We start from the raw sequence: 19222 nt of genomic DNA, 5'->3' as shown, positions 1-19222 counted from the left end.
CCCTCGTGCCTTTCCTTTCCTTTTTTTCTTTCCCCTCTTCTTGTGGGGACCGCCAGTCGACTGTCAGGCGGAAGTGACTCACGCCGTGTCCTTGTCTCATGCAGATGGGGAAGCTTCAGTACCTCACCCCCGAGGGTGACTTGTGCTGTTTGTTTCTTGTAGATACCGTTTATTGGATTAATGGAATCTCCTATTTGTTTTTTGTTTTTTAAGATTTTTAAGTAATCCCTATGCCCAACGTGGGGCTTGAACTCACAACCCTGAGATCAAGGGCTGCACGCTCCACCGACTGAACCACCGACTGAACCAGGGCGCCCCTGTGTGTCGTTTTCTAAAATGCATACCCCATCAGTTTTGATGGGGGTTATTTTTATTATTGTTCTGTTCTGAGTATTCTCTCATATTCTGTCTGGATTTGTAAGAGCTGGCCTTCAAGCAAGGTGTCCCATGCTCAGCCACAGTGCAGGCAGATGGAATGCTGGGAAGGGGTAGAAAGACCCCATACTCACTCTCTTTGCTGTCTCGTCCCACTGGCCCTGCTGGAGCGAGGCCTGCATGCTGGGCTCTGCGCCGGGCACTTCTGGGCAGGGCCGCTGTGCAGGCTTGAGCTCAAACCCAAGGGCGCCTCCCTCTGGGGGACGGAGCGGACTAGTGGGAGCCTGGGACCGCTGCTGTGGCCACTTTGCTGAGCTCTGGAGTCCGCTGGGGGAGGAGCCCCAGGGGACCCTCCGGTGCTGCAGCCTGGTCGCTGGGTTTGGGTTTGTGTGTTGAGTAACTGTAGATCGTCGGAAGTGGTGACGATGGGGGGACAGGTCCCACGTAGCTTGCCCCCAGCTTCTGCCCCGGAGACCTCTCCCATGATTGTGGTGCAGTATCGAAACCAGGCGTTGGGCGTGCGTGCAGGTGGGGCTGGGGGTGGGGCTGGGGGTGGGGGTGTTGCGCTAGCATGTGTGTTCGTGCACGGAAGCACCACCGCGAAGACCTTCCCGTGCTGCCCCGCAAGCACGCGCCCCGTCGTCCCCTGCTCCGTTTTCCACCTCTGCTCAGTTTGGCATTTCAACCATATATAAATGGAATGACACAATGCGTGACGTGTTAAAAGTTTTATGTTTTTAATTTAATAGACTGTATTTCAGAGCTGTTTTAGGTTTATAGAAAAATCAGGGGCAGGTGCAGGCTGCTCATGTGCCTCTTCCCTGCCTCAGTGATGGTTCTCCCGCGAACGCCCTCCTCAGTTGGGCACGTCGGCTCCACGGCCGTTGGCTAGAGTGCGTCCTCGCCTTAGGGCTGGCCCCAGTGTTGTGCACCGTGTGGTTGGACACGTGCCCGATGTCACGTGTGTGCCCTGCAGTGTCACCTCCCAGAATGCAGTCCCTGCCCTCAGGTCCCCGGGCCGCTCGTGCTCCCCGTCCTCCCTCCCCCACGCCCGGCAGACACTCACGTTTCCCTGTACGGAGCGTCATGGGGTTGGAGTCCTGCAGTGTGTGGCCTTTCCAGACGGGCTGCTCTGGTTCCGCCGTGTCTTCTCACGGCTTGATGCCACGCTTCTCTTTAGCACTGCACGTGGCAGTTGACCTGCGCGCTCATTTAGCGAGGGGTGTCTCGGTGCTTCCAGGTCTCGGCAGTTTTGAAGGAAGCTGCCGTACACTCTTGTGTGCAGGTTTCTGTGTGGATGCACAATTTCAGCTTCAGTGTCTGCATCGCACGGTAAGAGTATGTTTCGCTTTGAATGCTTTTTGCCCGCGCTTCCTCGAGGAAGCTTTTCACACACAGCGTTTTCTTCCCTATTTGTAGAAGCTCTGTGGGGTGGGGTGGTGCTGTGTTCCTGATGGGCACATCGGACACGGAGCACAGGGAGCGGTGACCTTGAGGCTGGCGCTGCGTGGGCAGGGCCTGGCTCACTGCCGCCGGCCTCCTGCTGGTGACCTCTGCCCTAGGACGGGTCTCTCCAGTCATTCCCCCTCTGAACAAGCATGTAAGCCTTCAGGGCACTTGTCTGCTTTTCCCAGGTGACTGTGAGGGTTAGCTGAGGTGGCACCTGTGGGGACCAGGGTCATGAGGGGAGGAGCCCTGGGCGGGGAGCACATTCTGACTGTGCTCCTCGGGTGTCACTCCAGCCGCCCTGCCCCTGGTCACAGGCTCCGCGGTCCTGGCGCCTGAGCTCAGGCGGGTTGCTGACAGCTCAACATCCTGCCCTCTTACCTCCACAAAAAGGCAGATGATGTCCGTTTGTCTCCCAAAAGATCGTAAACAGCAGCTGCTTTTGATCCGCGTCTTCATCTTCTTCCCGCGTCCTTCTTCAGAGCCCACGAGTTTCCTAATCTCATTAAAAGGATTTCTCTTGTACGCCTTCCTTTTTAATGCTGAAAATTCCTGGGCTTAGGTAGCATAGAAGGAAAGGCTGCAAGCGCCCAGCACCTGCTCAGTCTTCTGAGAAGCAGCCGGCTGTCGAAAGCACCTGGCTTGTGTCTGTCTCCGGGTGCTCTCTCAGGTGCGCTCCCTCTGCACCCACCCCCGCCCCCAGCGGGGACTCTGATCGCTCCGCACCTGCCCCCACCGCACAAGCTTCACTTTGCACAGTGACCTGTGCTCCATGCGGAGATGGTGAGCGCGGTTTCTCTTGGCCATGTGTTTAAGAGTCTGCAGCCGTCTCGTGGGGGCCGCGGACATGGGCAGGGACGCACCTGGTGTGTGCAGGTGAGTAGTGCCTTTAGGTGTGATCTGTTTTCAGTCTTCTGTCTGGGGGGTTCCAGCTGACCTTGTTGGACTGAAGCTGCTGTGGGAGTCACGGCCCTTTCTCAGTAGTAAGGGTCACTAACCCACAGCATGTCCCCACTGTCCTGCTCTGGGACCTGTGTTGTCAGGGCTTCCCGTCCACACACAAGCCCTTAGTGATGTCCTGGGACCCATGGACCTGGCACGGGGTTTGGGGGGCCTTGCCAGGGTGTGCCAGGCTGAATTGGACCAGAGCCCTCCGTCCCTGTGACTTGAGATGAGGAGGCTGAGGAGCTTGACCGTGACCAGGCTGGGGGCTGTTCTGCCCACCCTGAGGCCCACCCTTCCTGGTGCACCCTGGCCTTCTCTGCTGTCCCCCTTCTCTCTGTCCCAATGCCCAGCCCGTCCTCTCCACTCAAGACTTTAGTAGCTCCCACTGGGTGCCCTGGAGCTCTGGGCCTTTGGTGTAGATGGATTTTGCAGGGCCGTGGGTGGTTTCTCCGTAGGCCGAGAGAAGTGCTGACGAGACCAGGGCTGATGTTACAGACACCCCATGTGGCCAGGCAGAGGGCTGAGTGTGCCCCTCATCACACCCACCTCCTCCACGTTAGAGATGAGAGTGCTGCAGACCAGAGAAGTTGAGTAATCGCGGTGACTCTGCACTGTCCCTCCGGAAAGCACAAGTAGGTCCTTTAGGGCGTAGCTCCTCCATGTGCCTACAAATCAGGTAGGATCTTGTGGAAATGCAGCGTTTGAGTAAGTGGCCCTGGGCAGGGCCCGAGATCCTGCCTGTCTTTCTGGCCCCCAGGCGGTACCTGGGTTGCGGGTCAGCAAACAGTGTTGAATAGCAGAGTCCAGTCCGTTTCAGAGCGAGTGTAAGGGGACGTGTGACGGACCAGGCCCAGGGGCCTGCCACAGCAGAGACCACGCGCACCATGGGCACACGTGTTTCTATTGGCATGGTACCCAGTGCCGATGGCTGGTCCTTGGTGTTGCTGATGAGGTCTCTGCAGGTGTCTGCAGGCCCCCCACTGTCCACATCCAGTCCTGGTCCTTGTCGCACCCTGCTCTCCTCCAGTGACTGCGGTCCTGTCCTCTCTGCATCCCCTCCACCTCCCAGAGGAGCACCCTGCCTGCTGTGTTCATTCGTTTATCCGTTTGCCCTCCGCGTGCCTGTCTTACTGTCCCCACACCTGCACCCTGCAGTCCTGCCAAGGCTGGTGGCTCCTGAGGGGCGGGGTCTGCATTGCCCTTCTTCCTCCTCCCGCCTTCATCCCCAAGCCTCGCACCCAGCTACTGGGGAGCCGCCCAGCTATTGGGGAGCCCCAGGAGCTGGGCTCAGAACTTGGCAGCAGTCTGCAGAGTGGAGTTGGTGGCTCTTCTGTGACTTGGGACTCAGAGCCCCTGCAGCACCATGGGGAGGGCCTGGGCACTGAGTCACAGCCTTTAAATTCAGGCTCAGATTCCGACCTTGCTTCTTCCTTATTTCATATGCCTCCTTTCACTTTTGCCTGATCCCCGAGAAAAGCCTGGAGGAGGCTAGCGTACGTCACCCAGCCCGTGGTTTCTAATTTAACGTTTGTCCTGCTTAGCCCTGCGGCCCTCCTCCTTCCAAAGATAGGCAGGATCCTCTCGGCTTTAAAATTTAATTTTCAGGTGTTAATATATTGTCTTTTCAGGTTACCTTTCTAGGCTGACATTTCTCTTAGATCCATCGAGGTAACAAAGTGCATCTGTTCTGTTACGGGAGCACGCCATTTGCCGAGGCATCAGAAAGCCAGTCTTGTCCCCAGGGTCACTGCAGTCCCCACGGTGGGGGGCAGCAGGAACCGGGTCGAGGCAGCAGAAACAGTCCTAGAGAGAAAAGCAGTGTTAGGAAATGTAATGAAATCAAAACAATGCCTTTTGTCCCTCCCCGATTCGAAGATGTTTATTAAGATAGGGTTTGGGATGGTGTGGAGGGGTGGCACCCTGGACCTCCCTCCATCCATCCGCAGGCCTCGGGGTCTGTGCCGATGCTTCTGCCCTGGTTCTCTGGCTCTCCACCTCCCCGGCTGCTTGGCTCACTTGTCCTCTCTGTCTCTCCTGAGAGGGAAGGGCCTTTTCTGTCTTGTTCACCAGCAGTTTGCTGTTAGGAGCCCGTGGTAGGTAAGGGGCAGCGTCCCACCTCTGTTCCCCGTCTCCTGTCCCCGCTCGCTGCCTTTGCCCATGAGTGGCCCCCTCCCGCCTTCCTTCGGTCACCGGTGCTGTGCCCTGTGTGAGCAAGGGCTTGCTGCCTCGGCCGGAGGGCTCCCGAGACAGGCAGTCCCTGTGCCACCCCGTCTGCCCGCCACCGGGTGGGTGTTTGGGGCCGTCAGAAGCACTTGCAGTGAGATCGTGGCTACAGACATGTCTGTATTGACTGTTAGGACTTAAACTTAGCAACTTGGAAAATGGTATCTTTCCCGCTAACAGTGAAAGTTAAAAGAATGGCAGCTCCCAGTGGCAGAGGACAAGAAGATGAGCAGTAACGGGAGCTGATTCCCAGGGCGGGGTGGGGGCTGTGCCCCAGGAGTGTGGGGCTTGGACGTGCATCCTCTTCCTCCAGGTCCTGGGACTGGCCCATGTGGGGTGCCTTGGTTTTAGCCTGGTCCTCGCTGCCCCCGCCCCATCCTCCGGAGCACACCTGCAGGCCACGCCCTGTCCTGTCCCCTGTCTCCCCCACCAGCACAAGCCTGAGGCCCCCGGGCCACCTGGGGCTCTTCACTGTTTTCTGGACTTACGGACTGTGTGCCCTTTGAAAAGGGTTTGCCAATACATGGAATGTTCACTTGAAAAGCATGCATGTGACCCATGGTCAGTGATGAAATTCTAAGTAATTGAATCTGAGTACGTTTACTTGGGAGGTATTTATAAAACTTGGTGTGAGTAGGATCTCCCATTTTCCCCACTCCTGGATTGTCCTGTGCATGCCCTGGGTTACGGGCTCCCTGCATGGAGGTGACCACGGCCCCACCTGAGGGGTTCCCAACTGTGGAGGAGATGGGCCTTGGCCGTCAGACAGGCCTGGCGGCCGCAACCCTCTTGCTCACATCACTTATGCTGTTCTCAAAGGGGAAGCAGACGGCGTCCTCTCCGATGTCCCCGCATGCTGTCCATCTCCACATATCCTCACTGTGACCCTTCCTCCTCTGAGGTTGGCCCTTCCGGGGTCACAGCCTGCTGGCCGGCAGCTCAGGCGCTTGCCGGCATGGACGGCGCTCAGGGCTGGCGGGGCAGGGACGGTGTGTTCACCGCCCGTGGCTTGATTTCTTAGACGCCTCTGTACCAGCAGGTGAAACCTCAGCCCCCGGGTCCTTCGACACCGTCCTAACGGAGGGTTTCTCCGGTCACGCTTGTTTGTGAGCCCTGTGCGCTCTCCTGGCCGCATCACCATGCCTGCCCGCTTGCTCGGGCTCTGAGCAGTCCCACGGCACGGGGACTAGGGGCCAGTGCTGTCTTCATTGGCACATTTAATATTTTGTTTGTGGGGCATTTTTGCTTGAATATTGAATTTCTGAACTGCAGCGTTAACGTGTTCTCTGTCTTGCTTCCTGGGGTCCTGGGGTGAGTGCCTCTCTCTCCTCACCAGCATCCAGGCCGCCAGGGCCCGAGGCACTTGCAGCCCAGTGGGGCTCCTGGCGGAGAAACCTGAGTGTCCTCACTGGGAAACAGGCTGCAGTCCCCCAGGGCCGGCCTGGCTGGAGGGGGAGGTGGAGGCCGAGCGGGGAGCAGGGGGAGGGGCCGGGCCTGCCCACCTAGCCCTGGTGGCCAGAGGGGCCGGGAGCGCCACCGGCAGACCCGGGAGGACTCCGCGTCTTCTTTCACACTTTACAGTCCCCTCCCGTCCTGTGAAGGTCTGCTGTCCTTTTAACTCGGTTTTGAAGAGATCCCAGCCTTGGAGTAGCCTGGCCCTGAGTGGAGAGGGAGCTGCAGGTGACGATGGCCGCGGCGCAGAGCGTGGTTCCCCGCCGGGCATCTCTCCGGTGCTGCTGCTACAGTAGCTGCGTGTCCTGCCGCTGGACCTGCCCCCAGGCCGTTCCTGCTGGGGGGTTCAGGGGCGCCCAGATGCCCTTGACCTCTGCTGGCTGCCCTTGGCCGGGGGCTGCTTGGCGGTAGGCCTGCTGGGGCCGCGTCTGCGTTCTGGGTGCTCCCAGGCAGCTTCCTGTTGCTGGCCTTTGCTCCCTGACTTGTCCTCCATGTCCCTGCCCAGAGAGGGGGCCCTGGACGGTGCCTCTGCCCTCGGCGTGGGGGAGGGGGCCGGGCCTTCCCCACCCTCAGCTCCGCTGTTCCCTTTCCCAGTGCGAGCGGCCTCCAGGGGCCCCAGGGAGGCCAGGCACTCAGCATTCCTGGGGACTGTCTCCCAGCACAGGCCGTTCCCGGCTTGCTGAGCTTACCGCGGGCTGTAGCAGAGTCAAAGGCTGCAGCAGCGTTTGGGGTGTTCAGTGAGGCAGGCGCAACTTGCAGCAGTGACTTGTCCTGAAGGAGAGCCTGTGGCGCCCGTCTCCTGCACGCTGCACCGGGACTCCTCCTTCCTGGCCGGCGGGGCTGCTCCTTTCTCCTCCTCCCCTCTCCAGCAGCTGGAGGCCCCTCTGGATCTGTGCGCGACTCTGGCCCCTGGCCGCCCCGGGTGGGTGGGCGCCCAAAGGTCGCAGCCCTGGCTGTGTCAGGGAGGGGCTCAGCACCTGGGCTGGGGGCCGGCCGCTCGGCTCCCGATGTCTCCATTCTGGGGGAAGAGCCTGGGACTGAGACTCGGAGAACCCCAGCTGGAACTGAACTCTGTCGCTTTGTGCCTGGGGCCTCTGCCTCAGGACACCCGGCCTCTGAGCCCTCAGCCCTCTCCTGGGCGGGACGTGCATGTGCCGTTCCCCAGCGCCGGGCAGGACCCATCCGTGTGCTGGGGAAGGATTTGTGATCCTGAGACTCCCGTATGCTCTCCGTCAGTTCTGCTCCGCTGGGACACGTGTGTCCCTCAGAATCGCCCTGCTGCAGAGAATCACGCGAGACTGTGCTAGGTGACACGTGAAGGACGAGGGAATCCAGCGAAGGGCAGCGCGGCAGGACCCGCGAGTGTGGAAGCTCGCACAGCTCCCGCCTGGGGCCCGAGCCCAGGTCGGCGGCGGCGTGCGCGTTCCTCTGCCGGGGCGATGTTGCCGTCCGTCGGCGTCCCCAGGCCGGCCGCTCGCGCTTTGTGTGGGAACAGGGCCGCTGCTTCGGTGGGCGGTAGGTGGGGCCGCTCGTCCGTGCCCCCCGTGCCCCCCGTGCGGGGCCTCGTGCTGTGTGCTCCAGGTTTGCGGGGGTGCGCGGGTATCTGTGTGGTAGTAAGCGAACGTCGGGCACCTGGGGTGGGACCCGGACCAACAGTGGTGACTGCTGACGCCCGTCACACTAACGTACTTCCGTGAACGGAGCTGTTTTGAAAACGCTCTGAGCTCGGGTTGGCAGAATCCCATCTTACGGGTGAGGAGTCTGGGGCTGGGGGAGGCTGAGTGCGCCCAGGGCAGACGTAGGAGACCGCCCTGCCCGTGCCCAGCTCGGGTGTGTCCGACTCTGACCCGAGCTCCTGCCCGTGTGTCCCTGTCGCTGCCTCCTCGCGTCAGTGCCCGGGCACGTGTGTGTCTGTGACTGTGTGACCTGTGTGTGTGAGCGTCCACGGAGAGCCTGCCTGCGTGCGCACGTACGCGTGTGAGTGAGCATGTGTGTTTTCAGTCTGGAAGGCGGCTGTTGGATGGAGTTGGCTACTTTTCCCAGGAGGCCCGCGAGAAGACGAGGACCAGCCCTGCTGTCGTGATATATTAAGTAGCAATAAAGTGGGATCTGTGTTTACAGACCCAGAGTGCACTCAGACTGGAAGGTATTAAACATCATCCATCATCAAATGGAAAACAGTCAAATGCGGGGAGGGTGGTTCAGAGTCAATAATCTTTTGGTTAACTTCACCCATAAAGATCCAAACTGCCCCTAATAAACCTCCGAGGAGGAGGGAGGGAGTTCTTGCAGACCACAGCGCTCCCAGCACCGCCCCGGAGCCAGGCCCACGGTGTGCCACATCTCTGGGCTGGCCGCATCGCTCCGAGGTGACCGGGTGTCCGCTCTGGCCTCATGCAGTGGCTGCGGGCCAGGACAGAGGCGTCTCCCGGGCCCTTCCCAGAAGCCCGTTTGCTTGCTTCTGCCCTAGGTCATTCCCAGCTTGCACCGTGTCTGGAGCACAGGGGGAACGTGGCGTCACGTTGGCCGGCAGTACCTGGGGCTGGGGGGAGCGTGCTGGCTGCAGGCCGTCTGCCCAGGAGAAGCAGACGGTGCCCTTGGGTCTGCCGTGGATCCCGGACCCTCTCGCTGGCGGCCCCCTCCTTAGTCAGTCTGTGCATCTCCTGTGCACGTGCAGGATGGGTGCGTGTGAGGGTCACGTTCGCACGTGTGACCATGTGGTGTGCCCGGTACATGGCTTCGTCCCCGGGGGCTCAGGTGGAGGCGGTCTAGTATGGACTTCGTGAGGGAGCAGCCGTGGGCTCCACAAGGCTCTCTCTCTCTCTCTGGCCTGGGGTTCAGGGCTGGCTCCCAGGCCGAGGGTCCGTTGCTTCCCCCTTGCCTGACCGGGTGCAGTGAGTAGACCTGAGGGGAAGCCAGAGGCTAGTGTGAGGCCGGGGTGTGAGCAGGGCTGTGTGTCCTGTCTGCCGTGCCGCAGTCCTCATGAGGGGACGTCAGCCCTGGAAGGTGTTCGCAAAGTTTGTACAGATGCGCCTTCCAGGTACAGGGCCTGGTTTCTGGCAGAATGTGAGAGAATTTGAACAGTTCCTGAATTTGCGCCTTCTAACGTGTTTATTTTCTGTAGAAGTCTCAAGTAAGTTTTACTGTGTGTTTTTTTTTTTTTAAAGATTTTATTTATTTATTTGACAGAGAGAGAGAGAACGAGAGAGGGAACACAAGCAGGGGGAGTGGGAGAGAGAAGCAGGCTTCCCGTGGAGCAGGGAGCCCGATGCGGGGCTCGATCCCAGGACCCTGGGACCATGACCAGACCCGAAGGCAGACGCCTAACAACTGAGCCACCCAGGTGCCCCTAGTTTTACTGTGTTTAAGGGCTTTTTTCCTGTCCCCCTCAAACCTCCGGCCAGGGAGCGGGGTGGTGCCCTCAAAGAGTAGCCGGTGTGACCGGTGCCCCAAGGAGGAGAGGACAGGATCTCCTGCTGGTCCTGCGCTTGCAGAGTCCAGTCTGGGGTGGCCGAGGCTGGCCAGCCCTCTGCTAGCGGCGCAGTGGGGGACAAGCTCCCTGGCCCAGGTAGCCTTGTGGTTCCGGTCAGCTGGTGAACACTCGCGAGAAGCTGCGTCATCGCAGAGTGCTGTCCTCGAGAGGGGTGGCCCCACTCTGAAGGCGTCGGCGGGTGGGCAAGGGGGGATTTCAGCACAACCCTGCCTGCCAGTGGACCGCCCACCTCCAAGGGCCCTGGGGGTGTTCAGAGACGCGGATTCTCTGGCTGGGGGCTGTATGTCGCTGGGAAGCGGCTCTAGCCCTGAGCCCGCCCGCCGCCAGCTGTCCCTGCAGCTCCTTCCTGTGATGCAGGACCCACCCACCCCATGTGGTCGGGGGGGGGGGGGGCGGGGGTGGTGGGGGCTCGTGCACGTGGTCTGGGTGGGCTGCATGCTACAGGCAGCACTCTTCTAGGGGCTGTTCTGGCCTCCTTTGGGCCACCAGGAGAGTAGTGTGGACTTTATTCCTACTGTGTGCATCATGTGCTGCCCAGAGCTGAGTGCTCGGCCACACACACTGGCCTGAAGGCCTGTGTGTGGGCCTCTGTGTGGCCACGACGGCGCCCTTGGGGCGACATCTGCTCCCACTTTGCTCTCCCCTCCCCTTCCTTGAGGGATTCGGGTAGCCTTTTCCCTTGCTCTGGGACCTGCAATTCCCAGTCAGGGATGTCCTCTTTTCCGGGGCTTGCTTGGGGCTCTCCATTAAGCTTTTACAAAGGGCTTTATCCCCAGCTTTATGAAAGTCTCTAAGTAAGTTAGATCCATTGGTTAGCCTTTGCCAGTGATTTTTATTAACCTCCGGTTAAAGAAACATTGCTGGTTACAGAAGCGTGATTTATTCCTGTACAAGCCAGCCTCGTCTAGCCACCTGTAAGCCCTTGGGAGGAACGGCACCGCGTAAATGCGAAGTGCTGGGCGGTAATGAGAAGCATATATAAGGAGAGGGCTTGGTGGCTGGAGGGGCTGTGGATCTGTCTTTCGAAGGTACTTTCTCGTGAAGTAAGTGGGGAGAGGAGCCAGGAGAGCTGTCTCCGGCCCCCGGGTGGAGCGCTGGGCCCCGCCCATACCTCCTGCTGTGCTCATCCCTCAGCTGCCCCTGCAGACGCCAGACCCGCGTCCCGGGACCGGGTTCCAGGCATGGAGAGCAGTGCAGACTGCAGGGCTTAGGTCAGGGGGTTGGCGACTTTCCCCGTCACCACTGGCTCCTGGTGGCTCTGCCCTAGAGGCCACGGTGCTACGGGGTAGGCTCAGAGGCCCGGCCTCAGGTTCTGTGCGGCTTGGGCCGCGGGACCTCCCACCTGAGCTGCTGCTTCCTCTGTGGGATGTAGGGGTGCGGGGCACAGACCCGACATGGTGCCGCTCCTTCCCTTAACTTCCCTCCTCTGTGTCGGGGACATGGAGGTGATCCGCATGCCTTTGACACGGGAGGAGATGCTCGTCGGCCTCCTTCCCTGCTGTGCTTGTCACGCAAGCAGGTGGCTTCCGTGCACACACCACCTTCTCTTCCTGGCAGAACCCGGCGAGGTTGAGCGGAAGTGGGCACCACGCAGGCCGCGGGGCACCAAGGACGGCGGTGGCTGGGTCACAGGGACAAATGGCCCACAGCAGCCCCAGTCTCCAGGCTGCTCGCCTGGCTGCCTCCGCCGCTAGACCGTATTTGTAAATCCTTGCGGGTAAAATCCAGATCGCACACCAGTCTCTTTGGGGCCCAGTGCTTGGGCTTTTAAGGAACCGTTTCCGGGCATATGGCTTCTCCCTGGTGCCCCGTGGCCAGACCTGCAGCCCTGGCGTGGTGGCATGACCCCCCAGAGTGTGTACATTTAAGTCCAGCTCAGCGGTCCTGCTGCCCATGCCCTAGCCATGGTCTCACTGGACCCATGGCTCTCTGCCGCCCCGGAGAACCCGATGGTCATGGCGCCTCCGCGTCCGGGCTCAGCAGCTGCCTCCTCAGACCCGTGCGGGCCTCTGCACATTGTCGGCCCTGAGCCTTCGCTCCGGCTCGAGTCCTCTCGGGCCTGCCCCCAGGTGCGCTTTCGGCTCAGCACATGGCATCTGTCCGCTTTGGGCCCCTGGTCGTCCTGTGTACTTCCGCACGTCCCTGTGCTCCCGCCGCCCGCTGCCAGACCGTGGTCAGTGGTGACCCGGGGTCCCGTGTAATCGCAGAGCCACATGCTGCCAGCCCGGCCGGACCCAGGCACTTCACAGCCCCAAAGCCACTGCCACCTCCCTGTTGCCTGCAGAAGGACGAGTGTGGGGCTGTCCAGTGGCGGGTCGTCCGGGGCCCGTTGGCTCTCAGCTCCCACAGCCGTGGACACAGCACTGTCTCTGTGTGGGCGGGCTGGGTGTGGGCGCGGCAGATGGCCTGGCCCGCGGCCTGGGACAGTGCTCACTCCTCAGCTTGGGACCTCCCTGCGCACAGTGGTGGGAGAGGGCTCAGGGCCCAGAACCCTGCCCCTGGGCCGGCGTGGCTCAGTGGAGCAGCTCAGATTCCAGGGGACAGCGGCTTGGCCTTTTGTGGCCACATACCCAAGTGTCCCTTCTGCAGGCCGGTCCTTCCAGACACCCCCGGTGCTGGCCCGGCAGGACCCCTCCAGGCCAGGGAGGGCCTCCTCCCGTCAGAGCAGATTGCTTTGAGGCGTTTCAGAGGATTCAAGTTAATTAAAGAGCTCTTCCTTGCTTTCATTTCCTGGTATCTGCCAGCTATTTACATGCTAATGCAGGCCCTGCCGCCCAGAATGAGGGAGGTGTCAGCTCCAGGCACCTCATCATGCAGGAGAACAGTGGGAAATGAGATGAGCACTCGTTTATATATTTATATTGTGTCCCTATGGGTAGTGAGAGGTGTGCGGATTCAAATACATTTGAAAGTCAGTGGCATACAGTCTTTTTTTTTTTTTAAGTATTTCCTGAAGTGTCTACAAGGCTGACTTGAATTCTCTCCATTAAGGCCACATCTTACGCCGCATAATTGAATGCATTATGCATGGTAATCTCTTTGCATAAGCAATTTTATAAAGAAAGAGGATGCAGAAAGTGGGGACCAAACTTTTCAGGTGCAGCGCTGTTCTTGCCGGCAGCCTGGCTTCCTTGGCGAGGGGCTTTCCGCCCAGAGGGTCAGCTGGTGGCCGTGTCCTCTGGCTCTTAGTACCGCTCTCCAGAAGAAGGAACTGCGCGGGGCTAAATGTGTGCGGGGCTGTAGATGAGGGAATGTGGCTGCCGTCGCGGGGTGTGCTTGGGCCGCAGTGGTCCAGAGGCCCCGGGTTTGCGCCTGTGCATGGGGCCTGTGTGTCTTTGTCTTTCTCCCTAATAGCACCTTTTACAGGGGCGTGGTTCTCCCTGACCTTTGTGCGTGTGCCTCGCTAGAACAGAGCTGGGTGGACGGGCACCAGAGTGAGTCTCCCCTCTGGCTTCCCCCCTCCTTGGCGGCCTTGGTGGTCAGTGGCATCTTCGCAGCAGGGAAGTAATACCATTCTGATGGAGTCCTACCTTCCTCAGGTGGAGGGGGTTTAGTGAGTGGTCTGTCGCTGACTTAGATGTCCTCACAGCCCTTCCTCGTCAGGTTTAATTCACACATTGGGAATATCGCCTCTGAGGCCAGAGCAGTGCTAGACACCTGCTGGCTCCTAAAGTGAGCTTCTGAGGGCAGCATCAGCCGCGGTGCCCGGCCCCTAGGCCTGCTGAACGCCTTCAAAGAGCAGCCGACATTGCTGTGTCTAGGAGGGTAGAGAGGGCGCATGTTCTTCTCCTTCTGCTGAGGACAGGTAACGACCCTGGACAGTATGTGTAAAACAAACATAAAAGACACGGAAAGGTGGTGGCTGGGACCTCGGGACCAGGGCACACTGTGTGCTGAGCCTTCTGGGCTCTGCTCTTTGTTCTCGTCCCACAGTTGGAGCCCGTGAGGCCGGGCGCGTTAGACCGGACTTGGCGGTACAGGAACCCAAACAGGCGCATAGTGGCTGAGCCCAGCAGTGGGACTCGGGGGACAGTGGGAGGCATCCCTGAACCTGGAGACAGAGCGGTGGGAAGCACCCAGTGCGAGCGTCTGGGGGAACACGGCAGAGCCTGCGGGGCCCTGGGGTCTGAACAGAAGCTCACACACGGACGCCCCTGCACGCCCAGGAGAGGAGAAGCAGGGCTCACGGTCCTCCCGGGGATGACGGGGAGCTTCTGGTGGCTCGTTCTTCTCCTTACGTGTGACACGTCTGTTCAGGTTTTTCATTTCTTCTTGAGTCAGTTTTGGTAGTTTGTGTCTGTGGGGATTTGTCCATTTCACTAGGTTGTTTGAGTTTTGGCGTCTCGTCGTTGATAGTATTCTTTTATAATTCTTTTTATTTCTGTAAGGTCAGTGATACTGTCTCTGTCATTTCCAATTTCAGTTATCCAATCTTTTCTATTTTTTTCCTGGGTTGGCCTAGCTAAAGGTTTATCGATTTTATTGATCTTTTTAGAGCGTCATTTTTTGACTCAGCTGATTTCTCTATTGTTTTCTGCACTCTTTTTTGTTGATTTCTGCACTCATCTTTATTAATAATTTCCTTTGGCTTGTTTTGGATCAGCTGATATTTGAGGAAGATGCAGAAGCAGTTTGGTGAAAGAAAGATGGCCTTTTCAGCAGGTCACGCTGGAGCACTCAGGCACCCATAAGCAAAAAAGCAAACCGCACACTTTATACAAAAAGTAACCACAAAAATAAACGTAGAACGTAAAAGTACAAAAGTTTTATTAAAAAAAAGAGAAAGAAAACCTTCAGGGTCTAGGCAAAGAGTTCTTCAACTGGGCCATCAAAAACACGATCCAGGGCGCCTGGGTGGCTCAGTTGGTTAAGCAACTGCCTTTGGCTCAGGTCATGATCCTGGAGTCCCGGGATCGAGTCCCGCATCGGGCTCCCTGCTCGGGGAGGAGCCTGCTTCTCCCTCTAACCCTCCCCACTCTCATGTACTCTCTCTCTCTCTCATTCTCACTCTCTCAAATAAATAAATAAATCTTAAAAAAAAAAAAAACCACGATCCATAAAAGGAGAAGTGATAAATTGGACGTTGTAACAACTGAACATTCTGCCCTGTGAGAGACCCTGGTCTGAGCTGCAGAGATGCGTGCAGACGGAGAGCGTGTTTGCAAGCCGTGTGTCCGACAAAGACTGTTAGCTGGACTCTATAAAGAACCTGAACACTCAATAGCAGAGAAAACCTAATAAGAAAACCGGCACATGCAGATGGCAGATGAGCACAGGAAGAGATGCTCGGCATCATTAGCCAGCAGGATAATGCAAGTAAAACCACAGTGAGGGATCACCGCACACCTCAGAATGGTTAAAATAAAAAATGGTGACAACACCAAGTGCTAGCAAGGATGCGGAGAAACAGGATCCTAACCATCCTGGTGGGAATGTAAACTGGCCCAGCCCTCTGGGTTATAACGTCTCTATTTGTTAAAAGCCGAACTGCAGTGACCAGATGGCCCAGCAGTTGCACCCTGGGCATTTCTCCTGCAGAAACAGAACGTATGTGCGGGACTGCTCCTCGCAGCTTTATGGGGGATAGTCCAGAGTGGAGAGATCGCCGGCGTCCTCCAGTGGTGGACGGTTGCACATGGCGGTTGCCCATGGTGGCACAGCTGTTGGTCTGGGGTCGGCTGGCCCTGCTGGCATTCTCCCGCCAGCTCCGCCAAGCTACCTGACTCCTCCTCTCCTACTCTGTCTCGGCGCATGTCCACCCTCGGAGGCTGCCGTGGGTTGTGGTCTTTCCCCTCCCAGGGCTCTGACTCCTTGTGGTGTGGCCACAGTCAATGTTGAGGGTGAATCGGGGAAGCGTCCCCTTAGCTCACTGGGCTCCAGGCTCATGTGTCTGGAGGTGCCGGGAACCCCTAACCCCTTTAAACCTAGAGCACCTCTTGTTTTTCTCGATTGTAATACTGTACATTGTGGAGCATTTGGAAACTGCTAAAAAGTATAAAGAAGACATTTCATTGAAATCATGTTTGTATGTTTTCTTCATATCTTCCTTCCTCCCTCCTTCTCCCTTTATCCTTCCATCCATCCTTCCATCCGTGCATCCATTTATCCATCCGTCACCCACCCACCTACCCGTCTGTCCATCTGTCTGTCAGTCCATCCATGCGTCTACCCACCCACCCTTCTATCCATCTGTCTATCCATCTATCCATGCATCCATCCATCTATCCACTCATCCATCCGTCCCATCTGTCCATCCATCCACCCATCCACCCGTCCATCCCATCCATCCATGACTGGCTAATGACAAAGGGCCGGGTGCTGTGGGATCAGCTGTGGTCTTGTAGCTATTCCAGGTATTAGGAAAATTGGCAAGAACAGAACAGACAAGACCCGTTTGTGTCCTTTGTTTGTCACTTAACATTTATTGTGACAAATGCTTGGGTCATTAAACAGTTTTTGAAAATAACAAATTATAGAAATGATCCCTGAAAGTATAGTTTTAACAGTTTTTGGAAAATAAAACCCTCAGTGGCTGTATAATGTTCCTTTATACGGATATATCAGAATTAAACTCTTTATTGGAAATTTAGATTGTTTTTAATTTTTCATTAGTTTTGCTGGCGGGAGCGGCATCCTTGCATGCAGCTCTTGGCCATATCTCTGACTCATTTCTTAAGATGTGTATCAGAACCCGGGATTCCTGGTGACAGGGTAGAAGCACCGTTAGGACATTCGGTCGGTGTTGCTGGCTCAGTGCACGTCCCCCCGGCAGGCGAGCACCGTTGGCACTATCATCCGGAGCTCATTTCATACTGCTTTGGGTGAGAAATGGGTCTTGCTGGATTTACGTGGCACGTGCCCAAGACTCTGCGTTCAGTCCACTGCCGTCTTAGATGGCACTGTTTTCCAGAGGAGGGAGGAGGTTTCCGGGGATTCAGTAGCTTGCCAGAAGCATGGCCAGGAAGTGGGAGAGCCGGGTTTGCAGCTCGAGTCCAGTCCCTCTGCAGAGGGAGGGCAGCTGAGAAGCAGGGAAGGTTAAGCAAATTAAGGGTCTTGGAAGTCAGATTTGTGCAGTAGTCGTCCTACGGCTGCTTCCTTGTGCTCTGCAGACTCAGCTGGCCTCGAAACATCCACGGCTGTTTGAGGCCTTCGCTGCTGGAGGAGCCCAAGCCCGGTGGTGCAGCGCATAGGCGAGGGGGGGCCTTCCTCGGACCCCGCCGTGGTCACCCCGCAAGCACCCGGGAGGCGAGCTGCCCCCCTGCTGGGCTGTGACTCCGCCGTGCGGGCCACCCTCCTGCTTGTCCCGCTGCCTGTCTTCAGTGAGGGGGGAGCAGGGGGCACCGGCAGGGGCTGCTGCGGCCCGGTGTGCAGGGCGACCGCCAGCCAGGGGCTTCTCTGCCCTGCGGCGGAGGTGCCGGGAGGCTGCCGCCGTGAGCAGCCACCTCGGCTTCGCTTCTCCCGCCCACCTCTGGCTCGGTGAGTGCCTGGGGCTTGTGTCCCCAGTCCCGCAGAGCGCCGCTGCTTTTCTCGCTGAGGGAAGCGGGAGTCCGTTTTCCTCCTCCAGGCAGGGCTCCTCTGTTCGTCAAGCCTCAGCCAAGTTGGGGTGGCAGCAGCCTTGTCCCTGAGCCCTCCAGCCCCGCCGCCCCATTCGCTGTCCGGCAGGCCTGGAGGGGCAGTCGCTCACGGGGCCTCGGCACAGCCATCCCCTCGGGAAGCAGCACCGCGTTGTGCCTGCCGGGCCTGTGGGAGGAAAGGCCTGAGGCTGGGAGCCCGCTCGGCTTTGGGAGCACCTGGAACAGGGGGTACTCAGTGTGGGGATGGAGCCTCTCATTTGGCTCTGCTCCAGGCCCATGGCCAGAAGTCATCACACGTGATTCAGAAAGTCAGGGGCCAGAGCGCCCTGGAGGGCCTGACCGCTCCTTCCATCCCAGGTCCCAGTGGGGGCCTGCGGGGCCCTGGAAGGGAGCCCGTGACTGCAGCGTGGGCAGAGGGGACACGGGCAGAGGACACGGGCAGGGGGCGGGCATGGGCCGAGGGGGCATGGCTGCAGCTCCCTCCTTCCCCCAGAGGCTGGGAGGGGCCTGGAGACTCAAGGGCGGAGGGAGTGGCTTCCCAGCCCTCCTAGCCTGTGAACCTCACTCAGAGCTGCTGCAGGGGCATCGAGGCAGGTGGCCCCTGCTCTCTTGACCCCAGGAGTCACGAACGGGGGGACCAGGCACCGATTGAGCCCTTCTACCGAGTACTGTGAGTCGTTCAGCAGTTACATTTTTAACATTTTTTCTTTGCTGAGTATTGTCTTGGGTGTTGAAAATTCAGCTTGAAAGACAATGTCTCACCTACCCCGCGGAGCTCGCTGTGCAGTCAGGGAAGCAGGGAGAGGCCTGACCTAAATAGGAAGTTGTCATGATGGCCAGACGGTGGGCCACAGAGTGTGTTGAAGGTCCCCTCACCCCCAGCAGGGCCCCTGTCCTGGGATATCCCCCCGCCCCACAGCGGGTCCCCACCCTCGGACCACCCTCCCCCACCTGAGCGGGCCCCTGTCCTGAGACACCCACTGGAGTGGGTCCTCCGTTCTGGGACACCCCCTCCCCTCCGCCTTCCCCCCGAGTGGGCCGCAGTCCAGTGGTTCAGTGGGAATAACCAGGTTTGTATTCTGCTGTTTAATGGGGGAAGACATTCCAAGAAAGTGGGTCAAGAGTAATAATCAATAAGAGCTGAAATTTAAAAATTGATACTATGGGTTCTACATAAATGAGCTTACTTGGTCCTAAATGTAAGCCGATGAAGGGAGATTTCTTGTCTTTCACAGTTGACAGAACTGAGGATCTGGCAGAGTCGCTCACGCCTGCCCTGGTGCCACATGGGGTCTGGGGTCCAGGGTCTGCATAGATGGGGTGGCGTGAAGAGCCGAAAGCAGGCCTCTTTGTCCGTGGCTCTGTCCCGTGGGCCCGGTGGTCGGTAGCGGGTGATGTTTATGGAACGAGTGAAGGCGGTGGATCTGGGTGTGAGCTGTCTGGTGTCCTGGGCCCTGCGGAGGCGTCAGCAAGCGGGTGCCGAGACCCTGCGGCGCGTGAGGCCATGCGGCTGAGCTGAGGGAGCACTGGACAGGGGACGCCTGCGGGCCCAGGTGTGGGGGCACACCCACACGCACAAGTGGTGTGACAAGGTAGAAGGTGGGGCTTGGAAAGTTCTTCTGGAGAGGCGCCTTACGCACCCCACCCTCCGTGCTGCCCCCGCTCCTGGGGTGGCACCGCGGGCTCCTACCTGGGAGCCTGCCCACCCCCACCT

At 58.7% G+C, this 19222-nt stretch overlaps 1 protein-coding gene across 13 annotated transcripts in view; it reads left to right on the top strand.

Annotated features, from left to right (window-relative positions):
- Nucleotides 1–19222, top strand: part of MAD1L1 (mitotic arrest deficient 1 like 1) — a 317188-nt gene that overhangs the window by 134181 nt on the left and 163785 nt on the right. The window contains exon 1 of one of the 13 annotated variants that reach the window (XM_081819253.1): nucleotides 9667–9784. The exons of the other annotated variants lie outside the window; for them this stretch is intronic. The gene's annotated coding sequence lies outside the window, so the exon portion shown is untranslated. Of the gene's footprint in view, nucleotides 1–9666; nucleotides 9785–19222 lie in introns of those variants that run through there. 13 annotated transcript variants of the gene reach the window in all.

Source organism: Leptonychotes weddellii, chromosome 5 (genome assembly GCF_054177405.1).
Source record: "Leptonychotes weddellii isolate Sample4059 chromosome 5, ASM5417740v2, whole genome shotgun sequence".
Lineage (NCBI taxonomy): Eukaryota > Metazoa > Chordata > Mammalia > Carnivora > Phocidae > Leptonychotes > Leptonychotes weddellii.
The sequence above is the reverse complement of the archived record's forward strand: the minus strand, read 5'-3'. Positions and strand labels throughout refer to the sequence as shown.